Source organism: Solanum tuberosum, unplaced genomic scaffold (assembly GCF_000226075.1).
Source record: "Solanum tuberosum cultivar DM 1-3 516 R44 unplaced genomic scaffold, SolTub_3.0 scf00256, whole genome shotgun sequence".
NCBI classification, from domain to species: Eukaryota; Viridiplantae; Streptophyta; class Magnoliopsida; order Solanales; family Solanaceae; genus Solanum; species Solanum tuberosum.
In genome coordinates, this window is record NW_006239178.1 from 15653 (window position 1) to 29616 (window position 13964).

Here is a 13964-nt window from a genome sequence, read left to right on the forward strand (position 1 = left end):
TTCTTCCAAGAAAAGGTTAAGGCTCAAGATGGGTCAAGCAAGGTCCACACATCTCACAAGGTTGGCCACAAAAGAGGTATATTGTCAAATTGATTCACTTTTTAAAATTGTTGCCTAAGATCAATTTAAGTGCTTGCATCACTCAATCAACCGGACAAACGGGGAAAATTCTAGGTGTCATCACACACAATGTTCAAAGTAATCTCATCACATAAGGCATTGGTACCACTATCAAACAAGACTCCACACTTTCTAGCTAGTGTGCAATGTTCATCACAAGAGACTCATTCGACAACCGACTAGTCACAACGACATGCTAAAAGTCCACATATTGTCTATGCAACTTTGTTTGCCTCATCCTTGTCGTACATTCATTTCGTTCAATTAAGAGCACTATTCAAGTCGTCGATATTGATCACAACCGACAGTCAAATTCGCACTAGAACAACGACAATCACACACAAAAGAGGTGGCAAAATTTTAAAATTAGGTTCAAAACCATTGTCATTCAAAACAATGGGACACAAGCTAAACCATCCACAAGATCAAGAAATATAAATGAACCACAATATTCATAGACAAATATTCACAAAACATATCAAAATCACAAGAGGTAGGTTTGGAAATACCTCACCCCACCTAAAGAAAGAAGAAACAGTTGTCCTCAAATGCAACTAAAACAAGAACAATGCATCACAAAATCACAGAGAGGGAGGGGAAAAATTATCTTTCCAGGCTAAGCCTAGGTGAAGTCTGCATCTTAGTCGCTCTATTTGTTGGGGCATCAGTGCACGGGATCACTCTGAGGTTGGGAATCAGTGCCCAGTGTTTCGTCAGCCTTGGCTCCACTAGAACCTGCCACAAAAATATCTCTCAAGGAGGCCTGTCTAGCTATCTCGAACATGGCACCCTCTAGATCAGCCAGGTCCTCATATACAACCTCATCTCGCACCTCATGCTTCTTCTCATCTATCTCGACCTCGGACTCTGCAGCAGCAACATCAGGCCTAGTATCATCTCTGGTGGTAGGTGGAGGTACCTCAACACAAGTTGAATAATCGGCTTTCAAAGTCGTCACCGCCTCAGTAACACCCTGTCCTCTCTCACAAACTAATAGTCTCACTATGAGGACATCAATAGAATGCCTGAGAGGTGTCAGTGCAACAGTAATTGCTCTCTCAAACATCCAGGGGACCTCGGCCTCTAGCCGGGAAGCACACACATCGGCATAATGGGCTAAGTTCCCCATCTTGAGCAGTGGTACCAGCAGCAGATCTAGGGGGCGGGGGAACAACAGAAAGACTTGAAGCCTGAGAAGGAGTGGAGCTAGAAGTACCTGAAGGCCCAGAGGCCAGAGTATGAAAGGCTACCTCTGCAGGTATCGCATCAACATCAATCTCCGGGGATGTGTCTACCGGAGCTGCTCTTCTTCTGTCTGCCTCGTCCCGTGTGTACCTGACTTTAATACGCCAAATGTTTGTAGAATATATGGGTGTGATCTCAACATTACTCTACTCATCTTGAGGCACATCGACTTGATGATATACCTCCGTGATTAACACCGGAAATAGCAGTGATGTTTGTCTCTGTTTGGGCCTCATGGCCATCTCTTCCTCAATGATCCACCCCATATTTAGCCGTTTCCTAGCTAAGATAGACCCAAGGCAGGATGCCTTTGGGTGGAGGAGAATGGACTCATTCTGTGCCGGCATGACTGTGTTGCTGATGAAACCAAACCAGTACCGAGCTGTTATGTTTAGGTCTTTCTTCTCTATTGGTGCTCCGATCTCAATCCACCTTGGGGTGCTGTGAAAAATCAAGGGTGCTAGCAAACCCTTCATGTCATCTAGAATCTTTGTAGTGATCATACTCTGGTACTCGTACTCAAAGTCTATAGCCATCTTAAACACAGTGTTGATATCATCAGTGTTGCATCTCAGTTCCCTCCCTCAGACCTTCATAGACTCCAACGGTCTGAAGGCACTGACCATCTTTTTCCCATGAGGTACCAGATCAATGTAAGCAGAATAAAACTCTCGGACCCATATAGGAATGTATGGGAGACGGGGTCTAGTGAAGACCTCGAACCTGTGGAACCGGAGAGTGTCCCACACTGCTGGATGCCTGTCCACTACACCATCCGTGGACAATCTTTTCTCATCCATGATGGTCCTCAATCCCTCGGCCTTTAACCGGTTGAGTAACTAGGGAGGAGGACCTTGAACTGGTGGTGCTGGAACCACCATCTGGGCTGGAGCTGTCACTGAATCTGAAGTAGGAGGGGTGGACTCCGGAATCCTAGACGGATCATGACGAGCTTTGGAATGAAGCTTTACTCGTCAGGCCTGTAATAAATGATTATCCTCAGGCTTAGAGAATGAAGCCTGAGAATAAACTAACTCTCCCTCACTGTTGGAGTTGTACTCCGGTGTCTCAGCTATAGGGGCTTTACCCTTTCCCTTGCCTCTCTGTGGAGGTAACTTCTTGCCCTTTGCGCTGGAAGCGGCTGCTTCCTCATTTATCACGATCCCTAGTGCCCGCTTTCAGGGATGCATGCCGCATATCATCCAAGTTTGTTCTATCCATTCTGGCAACCCACATAGAAGAATGTTTGAAAGAGTTCAAGAAAAAATGCAGAAGTTTAGTTGCATAAAGACCTGACGAACTAGTGGCCAAGTAACTTAGGCGAGCCAGATCAAGCTTGCTGAAAGTACTAGCGTGAAACATTTCTAGAATAAAGATAGGTCGACGATGTTCAGGGCCTGTCGGGGAATAGACGACACAAATCGGTGAGCAAGGAGTATCCCACCGAAAGTTCTAGTGTATTTTAAAGGTTAGGGGCGCAGAAAGGGCTATCAAGAAGACCTTTCGGTGAGCTCAGGCCTCTTGCCAAAAGTTACAGAACAAATTCAACCAAAATTTGAAATTAAGGGCAATCTGAGGGGGCCTTCAGCGAACCGGCAAACCACTCGGCGAGCTCGACGTAGCTCGCCAAACGGCCCAACGTGCCAGTTTTCAACCCAATTTCTCAAAATCAAGCATGCAACCCCCGAATTCAAAATCAAACACATACACCATTCAATTAACACTAGACCAACACTACCCATTTGGCCAAATTTGGCGACTCTTGCCCTTAAGAATGATGTCAAGGGCTCCATCATTGGGCAAATTATGTCATGTGGTACAATTCAGGGTTACTTAGAATTCACCCCACTAGACCCATAACAATTACACCGCACCCCAACAATGTAGACTCAATTTGTCAAGCAAGAACACGGGAATCAATCATTTTAAAGCACTTCGGCACACATTTCTATTCAATACGGGTAAAACAACACTTAAACAATATTATAACAATTACCCAACACAAAACCTTTATAACAATTACCCAACACAAAACAATATTATAACATACCCAACACAAAACCTTTATAACAATTACCCAACACAAAACCTTTATAACAATTACCCAACACAAAACCTTTATAACAATTACCCAACACAAAACCTTTATAACAATTACCCAACACAAAACCTTTATAACAATTACCCAACACAAAACCTTTATAACAATTACCCAACACAAAACCTTTATAACAATTACCCAACACAAAACAATATTATAACAATTACCCAACACTTAAACAATATTATAACAATATCCTTTATGCAGAATTTCGAGTTTGAATAGCTAGGCGGCAAAGTTTCACAATTTTGAAGGTCGATTTCACACAAAAAGCGGCTAAAACAATAAAATATGCAAGATTTAAAGTTTGGGTGAGAAGGTACGAGACTTAGAAATGAGAGAAGATGAAGGATTTTGAAATTTTAAATCATTTAACCTTTCAAACCTTTCAGTTCGCGGCACCTTCCGCGGAGTAAGTTGTGCTCGCTGAACCGCTCGACGATGCGCTGAGTGGTATTTTCTTCACCAAATTTTACAGGACTTCCAACAATTTTGGGGGTTAAATAGTGGACAAAGTTCGGGTCGACAATTAAGCATTTAGTCTGCTGAGTTTTACAGAGTTCCCCTTAAGGCTTGGTGGTTCCAATGGCCGCCCAAGCTTGGGCGCGCCAACCTATTCGGCAGGTGACTGACTGGACTTTGACTCGTCGAACTACCCATTTTGCCAACACTCTTCACTTTTCAACCAACACAATCAACACTCGTTATTCAAAATAAAAAACTAAAGTTTTAAAAACTTGGGTTACCACCCAAGAAGCACCTTAGTTAACGTCGTGACACGATGAGGATACCAAATCAAGCTTCATTTTTGGGATTTGCCATTGTGTCACTAAGAAACGCCCCATGTTGTCTTGGATTCAAATAAGAAGAAATTTGACCCATTTGGGTCTCGAGTTGCTTAATAGAGACTGAGTAAGAGGTCACCGTCTGATTTAGAGTTGAGCCTTGCTCTTTCATCTCTTTCAACCCTTTGTTTGACCTTTCAACTTTGCTGAGAATGCGTGAGAGCATATCTTCTGTATGGCCACCTTCAGATTCCTTGAGATTTTGACACTCATAGCGAGGGACGTACCTGTCCTTGTCACCCTCTCCCTTCTTACAGGTGGTGTTATGATCACGCAAATCTTTGTCACGGTGTCTCCAGCCCTCATCTCTCTTCCAACCTTGATTTCCACTCAGACTTGGGTAGTTTGCACGATAACCTCCTCGTTGATTAGCTAGGAAGTTCACTTCCTCATTGTACAACGCTTTGAATTGTGCTTCATCAGGGTTTACTCCACCAACACCCACAACATTAACACTCTATGTACCAACACCCATGACATTTTTAGCCAAGATATCCAGCTGGGTCATCATTTTGGCCATGGTTTGGTCTCTCTCTTGGTTATTTCGATCTGCTCTTTTGTGATTCTAAAAGTGAGAGGAGATACTTGATGTTCACGAGTGTACCATGCCCTATTGATCTTGGTCATGCAATCAAGGAGTTGAGACGCTACTTCATAGGGTTGTTGCATTATACCACCGGGAACAAGTTGATCAGTAGCTCCTTTGTTTGCCTAGTCGAGGCTCCTATAGAAGTATTGCAACAACACCTCATTTGGAAGTCCATGAGTTGAGCATTGCATCACCAACTTCTCGAACCTCTGTCATGTCTCGTGGATTGGCTCACCTTCCAAGCGGTTAAGACCTTGGATGCTATCTCTGAGTGTCATCGTCTTTGATGGGGGAAAGAATCTCACTTGGAATGTTGTGATCAGCTCATCCCAAAAGATGATGGAGTCCCTTGGAAACTCATATAACCATTTGGTAGCTTTACCCATCAAAGAGAATGGGAACAACCTGAGACAGACTGATTCTTGTGGTATGTTCTTAAATGAGAATGGACCACAAACGTCCATGAAGTTTCGATTATGCTCATGGGGATCCTCATGAGCAAGCCCTCCAAATAATCCTTTCAATTGTAGGAGCTGAAACATTGTGCTAGTAATGTAAAAAAACAACGTTTCCTTCATTTGGAGGTAGATGTATTGCACGCACCACCCAATGGAATTGGGTCATTTACATCATTGAGGTTCCCAATATCATCTTGGTGGCCCACTTGGCTACCATTACTCCCGTTTACGCTCATCTCTTCCTTTGTTCAACATAAAACAGAAAACTAGGGTAAGTAGATTCAACTACAAACAAAGAGATTACAATTTAACTTCGCTAAAAGAATTTCATACAACACCACTCCCCGACAGAGACACCATTTTTTATTAACCTTTCAAACACACATCAGCTAATTCTAGGTGCAAACGATCGTTAAGCAGTGTAAAGCCCAACATATGAGTTGGGCTCGAACCCACAGGGAGCGGTACGTGCTCAAATTGAATTAAGAAGTACAAATGTGATCTAACTAGCTATAAGAATAGAAATTATCGAAAAAGACATGAAACAAGTAAAAAGGGGTGACACGAATGTTAGACGAGGGGTTTTTGTTTGCAATTATCAGCTACAAAGCAGTCACACAAAACTAAATTTACAGAGAGGAATTCTTGGGATGTGATGGATTATAGGCAAATTTCACTATATGGGTAATTGTAAATACTAATACATAGCTAAATATCAGTGGGTAGGCTGGACTATGAGTGAAATATCTTTCTCTCGAACAACTATCCCGCTTCAATAATTTTTTTTCAAACATCAACAAGCATAGCAATTAAAAACAACCCACACCTTAATTCATCCACTCTCTCAAGCTAAATGGGTAGGATTAGGTTTAGGATTTACTCTCTCGAGCTGAACCAATATCAACACAATACTAACAAACCATTAATCTAAAACCTTGGTTCCTAAACTTCTCTCTCGAGCAGTCTAAGAAAACAAAATTAGAATTGCATTTGCAACTACAAATTCATAAATTAAACCTTAGCTAGTGATTAAACCCACTTCAATATAGCATTTAAACTAGTAATTCACAATACCCATAAGCTAACTCAACCCATAATCACATGATCACACGCTAAGAATTGGGGTTTTAGATAAACATCATAAAAAGGTAAAAACGTATACCAAATCGATTAGCCGTCAACAGGTTAAGAGTATTCAAGCCTTTACAATGTTCCAAATTTAAGAAAATTAGTAACCCACTTGCAAAATCTTCGAATTGAGTCTTAAAAAGCCTTCAAGTGTACGAGGAAACTCTCAAACTTCAAAGAAAACTCTTATAAATGGTAGCAAGGTCACCAATTCAGAGTTCAAAATTCAATTTATTGTTGCCAAGAATTAGCCACAAAAGGCCACTAGGCGAGGTAAATCGAGTTCGCCGAGTGGTTCGACGAACCTCCCTTTGCTCTCTTCTATCGCTGTTATGCATTGGTTCTCAGCATTCTCAAGTCCTGTAATTTTTGGTTAACCATCTTGTCATCACAGAACTGATCGGCGATTTGCTGATTGACTATTTCCGGTTGTCTAATTGGTTTCTTCCCTCAGTGCTGTCACACTAGAACTTTTGGCGGACTGAAGAGCCACTCGGCGAGTCGCCAAGTGGTCTTGGCGATCATCCAGCTCGCCTTTCTCCACTTATTTAGCTTGTTTTGTTAGTTTTTGCCTATTAGTGTCCTTGCTTTGCTCCTTAATCCACATACCTGAAAATTAAGGCTTTAAGATCAATTTATAGAATGAATTAGGCATTTGAGAACACTAAAACTATCAAAATAAATCCCCACATGAGTCCAAATCTCGGACTCATCAAACATCATGAGGGAAATTAAATCTTAAGGAGGTAAAATGACATAAAGGGTGGGTCTTAGGCCTCATTCAGACTACCACCCATTTTAGAAATAAGCAAAATAGATATGTCTTTGTCTACCAAGATGAGTGCGGAACCATGAGTTGTGTGGATGTATAATTAGGCAATTGCTCCTCTGGTTTGGAATCTCAACTGTCAGATGTCTCGATCATCTCCTCAAGCACAACATCATATTCTTCAAAAAGATTCTTGATTCCGTCCCCGAGGCCTTTATCATTGACATATTGTCACACGAGAAAAGACTGGTACAAGTGAGGTACCGGTTTGCTAATTCCCAATCAACCATGTTGTTACTTGAAGCTTCCATCTCATCATCTTCCATTGGGATGTATCCTAAGCTAAACATTGAACCTTTTATGAAAATTTGAATAGGCTCAGTGATACCTTGCATTTATTTTCCCAACCCAAAACCGGGTTCAAATCCACTTCTCAACATCAAAGTGGATATCATCTTATAAACGAAAGGCATATGAGGATGTGAGGCCAAATCATCACCGGCAGCATTCACTATCTGTACTGTATATAGAAATCAAAACCTCTAGCCATATCGTTGGCAATAGTGGCATAGTCATTCGAATGTCTTCCATCACCATGAATGACTATTTCGTGATCGTTCCACACAAAATTTATCAACTGGTAGAGGGTAGAGGGCACGACCCCAGTCATATCGATCCAAGGTCTTCTGAGTAAAAGTTTGTAGCTAGTGGTGATGTCCATTACCTGGAACTCGACAATGAAATCTGCAGGTCCTACTTCAATACCCAATCTAACAGCGCCCAATGTTTCTCTTTGACCCCCGTCGAAAGCTCTCACATTGACTCGGTTATGATGAATCTTCCCAAGATAAAAATCCAGTTGCTTGAGAGTCGACAATGGACAAATATTAAGGCCAGATCACAATCTTGTCCCGCAACATGATTGTGATGTGCAAGGCTTTGTTATAGATCACCCCTTCACAAGGCAACTCTTCATCGCTAAAACTAACATGAGTCTCTTTCAAAGCCTTTAACGAAGCATGTTTGTGTTGTTTTGAACTCATGAATAATGCCCACACAAAAATTTGAGCAGATGTCTTCTCCAAAGGTTTCATGATGGAATACTCTTTAGGCTACATTATTTGCCAAAACTCCTCAGCTTTAGCTTCACTGATCGGCTTTTTCTAGTGATCTCTCTTTTGGCCTCCTTGAGCCAATTTTTCTAGTGTATAACATATACAAGATCTAGTCATACCATGGGCTGTAGCGGTCTCTATGACAAACTCTTTCTTGGTAAGGCCTTCTTTGGGCACTAAAGTAAAAGCTTGATGAGGTGCCATTATAAAAAAAAAAATCTCAGTAAGGCTCTTCTTTGGCCCCAAATCAAAAGATTGATTGGGTGTTTTTATCACACACTCGGGCTTATTGCTTATTCTTAGTGAGGCTACATCCTTCTCAAGACAGTCAAGAATTGATGGGACTATCATCTTACCAGCACCCCAATCCTCTTATATTTAAATCATATTAACAGTATATCTCCCATGATTCAATAAAGGATTACAATACACATTAGGTGATAACAACATGGATAGCATGCATCGCGTAAAAAGCATTAGAGGAGCTTGATGGACACAAAATCAAGAAGTACAATGTGTGGAAGGTCCATCTAAGTGAAGAGAAAGAAGAAAGAGGCCATATGTGCATTGGTCATCTCATAATTTCAAGAATTCACAAAAGAAGACAATCAAACAAGGCCCTTACCTCATTAAGGGTAAAATTGTAAAAGAAGTGTCTTCTTTATTTTGTTTTCAAGAATTCACAAAAGAAGTCAACCAAACAAGACCCTTACCTCATTAAGGGTAAAATTGTAAAAGAAGTGTCTTCTTTATTTTGTTTTCAAGAATTCACAAAAGAAGTCAACCAAACAAGACCCTTACCTCATTAAGGGTAAAATTGTAAAAGAAGTGTCTTCTTTATTTTGTTTTCAAGAATTCACAAAAGAAGTCAACCAAACAAGACCCTTACCTCATTAAGGGTAAAATTGTCAAATAAGTGTCTTTTATTTTGTTAGTATAAATAGTAGTCTCTTTTATTTTGGAACACTATATGGATTTTGATTGTGAAATGAACAAACTCTTTCAAGAGTGTAGTTTAAGGGTGGAATCCCTTTAGTTTAGGATAGCCTAGCTTAGTGTAGCTTAATCTAGATTAGTGATGGGTGGATTCTCATTGTTGATTTAGGACTTCTTTAACCTTGATTTCACTTGAGATTGCTCATTTGTGGTTTTCAATTTGAGTTGTTTCTTTTCGAATTCAAGTTTCTCTTCTTCCTTGGTTGATTGTTTATTCAATTGCCTTTCTTTCTTCTCTTCTCATCTCTTATTTCTCATATATCTTACTTTTGTGTTGTTTCATTCCGCATTTTATTTCAATTGGTTTCATCCCCAATTGGACCCTCATCATGTATGCCGTGTCATGTCCGGGGTGTAGGCTCGGGTCGTGACAAGGAAATCCAAGATTTATCCACAATGAGGACCACCTTCAGAACCAGACCCTACACTTGGGAATAATGTAGGAAAAGTAGGATTTAGTACCAAAATGCACCAAGTATGATAGTCATGCATAAAAACATTGAAAATATGCTAAAAAGCGACATTTCATTTGAAAGTATGCAATTTCTAAGTTTAAACATGATTTGAGAGTTAAGAGAGCATAAGTCATAAAAACATAAGTTATAGACATAATCAATACATAGGTCATCTTAACCTAAGAGAAACACTTCATAAACAACCTTAGAGCATACCTGTGGAATGCATGAATAAGACCCCATAAATCTCACCCATGCAAAGTACACCTTTTTAGGCCATCATTCATATTCTGGTTCTTATTTTTGTTGTGGGAAATATTATTTAACCGACATGAGACCATGTGAGCTAAACATGGAATCAGGTGACTCCCTCACCAAAAAGGTTTGTTCTACTTGCCTAAGGTAGAACAATACTCTTAGCTTAGGTGGATCCACTAGCTAAACACCTATGACGGCACATAGTTTTAGGGATAAGGGGATTGCTACTAGAAAACCCTGCCTCCAGTAATGGGAGAGCTTCCATCCCAAGACATTGCTCCTAGAAACCTGGCCTCTACTTACGGGATTACTCCAATCTTATATAAATATCCACTCAGTTCTAAACAATAATTCCCATGGAGTTCATACTAAGTCTTGACTTAGTTCATAATCATGGAAGAATGCCTTGACACTCAATCCAACATAACTCATAGGATAGCTGTTAGATCATACGTGAGAATAACCTTTCATCGTCCATGTGTACCTATAGATTCAATTGGTGAGAATACGCTTTCAACATTAGAATTATCATATTGTTAGAAAATAATTCACATCATAACATATTCATACATAGGTGTGTAAGTGAGAATATCCTTTCAACAATACACAACAAGATCTTAATCATAGACACTTCACTCTCAAATTTTTCTTAAAGCATATACATAAATCTCACAAACATACATAATTCTCATACTTGTCCCTTCAAGGTTCAAAACTCATATCCAATCATCAACTCTAGAATTACTATGTTAGACATTAATGTAATCATAATTCAAGTAACCCAATCATTACATGCATAATTTCATAAGATTTTTCCATCATCAACAAACCCACATCACAAGATCATAATTGAGAAATATTGGGATTTCGTGGGTTCTTGGGTATACAACATAAAAACCAAAAGAAATCATCAATTCATATTTAATATAACATAATTCAATCATTAAAATTGATTTTGAAAGGAACCTATGACTTTGGAATCAAACCCTAACTTTTAAGGATTTCTATCTTCGAAATTGAGATTTTGAGGGGGCTCCATGGATGAATTATATACATGGATGAAGAACTACCATACTTTAGCAATTGAATCCAACGAATTTGAGTAGAAAACCTTGTTCCTTGAACCCTAACTCCAACTTCCATCTTCTTTTTCTTCTTCTTCTTCTTCTTCTTCTTCTTCTTCTTCTTCTTCTTCTTCTTCTTCTTCTTCTTCTTCTTCTTCTTCTTCTTCTTCTTCTTCTTCTTCTTCTTCTTCTTCTTCTTCTTCTTCTTCTTCTTCTTCTTCTTCTTCTTCTTCTTCTTCTTCTTCTTCTTCTTCTTCTTCTTCTTCTTCTTCTTCTTCTTCTTCTTCTTCTTCTTCTTCTTCTTCTTCTTCTTCTTCTTCTTCTTCTTCTTCTTCTTCTTCTTCTTCTTCTTCTTCTTCTTCTTCTTCTTCTTCTTCTTCTTCTTCTTCTTCTTCTTCTTCTTCTTCTTCTTCTTCTTCTTCTTCTTCTTCTTCTTCTTCTTCTTCTTCTTCTTCTTCTTCTTCTTCTTCTTCTTCTTCTTCTTCTTCTTCTTCTTCTTCTTCTTCTTCTTCTTCTTCTTCTTCTTCTTCTTCTTCTTCTTCTTCTTCTTCTTCTTCTTCTTCTTCTTCTTCTTCTTCTTCTTCTTCTTCTTCTTCTTCTTCTTCTTCTTCTTCTTCTTCTTCTTCTTCTTCTTCTTCTTCTTCTTCTTCTTCTTCTTCTTCTTCTTCTTCTTCTTCTTCTTCTTCTTCTTCTTCTTCTTCTTCTTCTTCTTCTTCTTCTTCTTCTTCTTCTTCTTCTTCTTCTTCTTCTTCTTCTTCTTCTTCTTCTTCTTCTTCTTCTTCTTCTTCTTCTTCTTCTTCTTCTTCTTCTTCTTCTTTAACGATATCTTTGTCCTTGCATCAGATGCATGAGAAATAAAGGACACATCCTCCATTTCCTTCCTCAATCGTCCCAAAGATCCAGCTTGGGGCATCACACGGGCAATTTTTCCGGTCTTAAGACCGCCTTCAATAGTCTCACCTACTTTGACTATCTTAGCAAACTTGGCTCCAATAAGCAACACCATTCTATCGTACTATTTTGGCTCTTGGATGCGCAAAAATACTTAAGTGATCTATTTTTCAGATATGGGAGGTTCAACTCTGGCAACCTCTTTTCTCCACTTGTATTCGTATTCATGGTAGTGTTTGATGTATTTTTGCCTAATCTTTTTCAAAGAGTAACGATCTGTGCATTATAAGCAAATCTCTGAATAAAATCTTTAGCTAAAACATTCTAACTAGACCATTGCTTTATGTCTTGGGAGGCAAACCATTCCAAGGCCTCCCCATTCAAATTTCAGCTGAAGAGTCACATCAACAACTCTTCACTTTTCCCAACTCCCACGAGTTGGTCACAATATGACCTCAAATGAGCTAAGGGGTTTCCAGTTCCTCCAAAAGTGTCAAACTTTGGTACCTTATACCCCTTGGGAAGGTCCAAGTGTGGGTGGATACACAAGTCTTTGTAGTTCAGTCCCATAACATCTGGAGTGTAATGAAGCTCTTTCATAGATTTTATAATTTTTTCCTTCAAGATCTACTTATTTATCTCCTCTTTGACCCTTTACTCCTTTTCCTTCTCCTCATAGTGATCGGGTTCCGGATATGTAGTGTATGGAAGATGTGGTTCTGTGAGGATTGGAATATGAAAAGTGGCTTTTGGAGGTAGGGGTTGAGTAGTAGGTGGGTTTGAAGTGTTTTGAGGAGGATTTTGGTACATGGAAAGGAATACTTGAGAGTTGTTAAAATTTAGGCTTTGAGAACAATGAGGTGTTTGGTACGAAGAGCTAGCATGATGTTGGTTAGGTTTGTTAATTCGACGGTGGGAGGCTTTTGGACTGGAACAGTAGATGGATTGTGTGGGAAATGTTCGGGGGTTGGATTAGGAGTAGGGAAATGGAGTGGAGGTTTTTACTTTTTTGGAAGAGGAGTTTTGGCAGTGATAGCCAAATTTGCCAACTCTCGAGTCTTATGCATGTCGGCCCTCATTTTAGCAATTGTTGTGCTAGTTGAGCAATCAACTCATTCTGCTCAACAATGATAGGGTACGTTACTGTGATCTCATTCAAACAGATGTTATCACCATTTCCAGTCATCTTTTCTTTTTCCTTTCAATAGATTTTGGCCCCAGAAGGAATCTTTAGGGACTTTAGATCTCATGAAGTACGGATGCTCAGCCAGTTTATCAACACAAATTAGTTCTAGTTACCTGATAAATTAAAAACAACTCAAAAGTAGCTATGTTAGTTATTGTTTCTAATGAGAAATACAAATAAGTTGATATAATAATAAACATATAACTGTCATTTTGCTTTAAGGAGATTAATTCACAGATGTATTTTGGGTAAAAGGGAGGACTCAAATGGAAGGATTTTGTTTTTTTGTTAGTTCATTTGAATAAATCAAGAAAGTCAACTTGCATAGAGTCTTGCTAACTTCTTCCACTCATATATTTTTAGGAGACATCCTTCAAAATCTTTCAAGAAAAGGGAGAATAAAAATTTATAGGATAGGGACTGAGCCTTAAGTAGGCTGCCTACGTATCCTTCCGGGGAATTCAGGCCCAGCGTAGTCTGAATCAGTCTTGCCAATTTTTCAAACATTGATTCTTCAATTTCTTCACCACTAACAAAATCAATGATCGGCATTGGCGTGCTAACACTTTTTCAAGACATTCTAGCAAGTTAACCTTTCTCAAACAGAGAGATAGAAATTTAGAAGATTTTTAAAGGGTTCATATATTTTCTGAGAAACTTAGACAACACTTCTGGAGTAATTTGAACGGACTTTGTTGTTGTGGATTTCATATATGCTTAGAGTGTTCTAAAAAAATAGGAGTG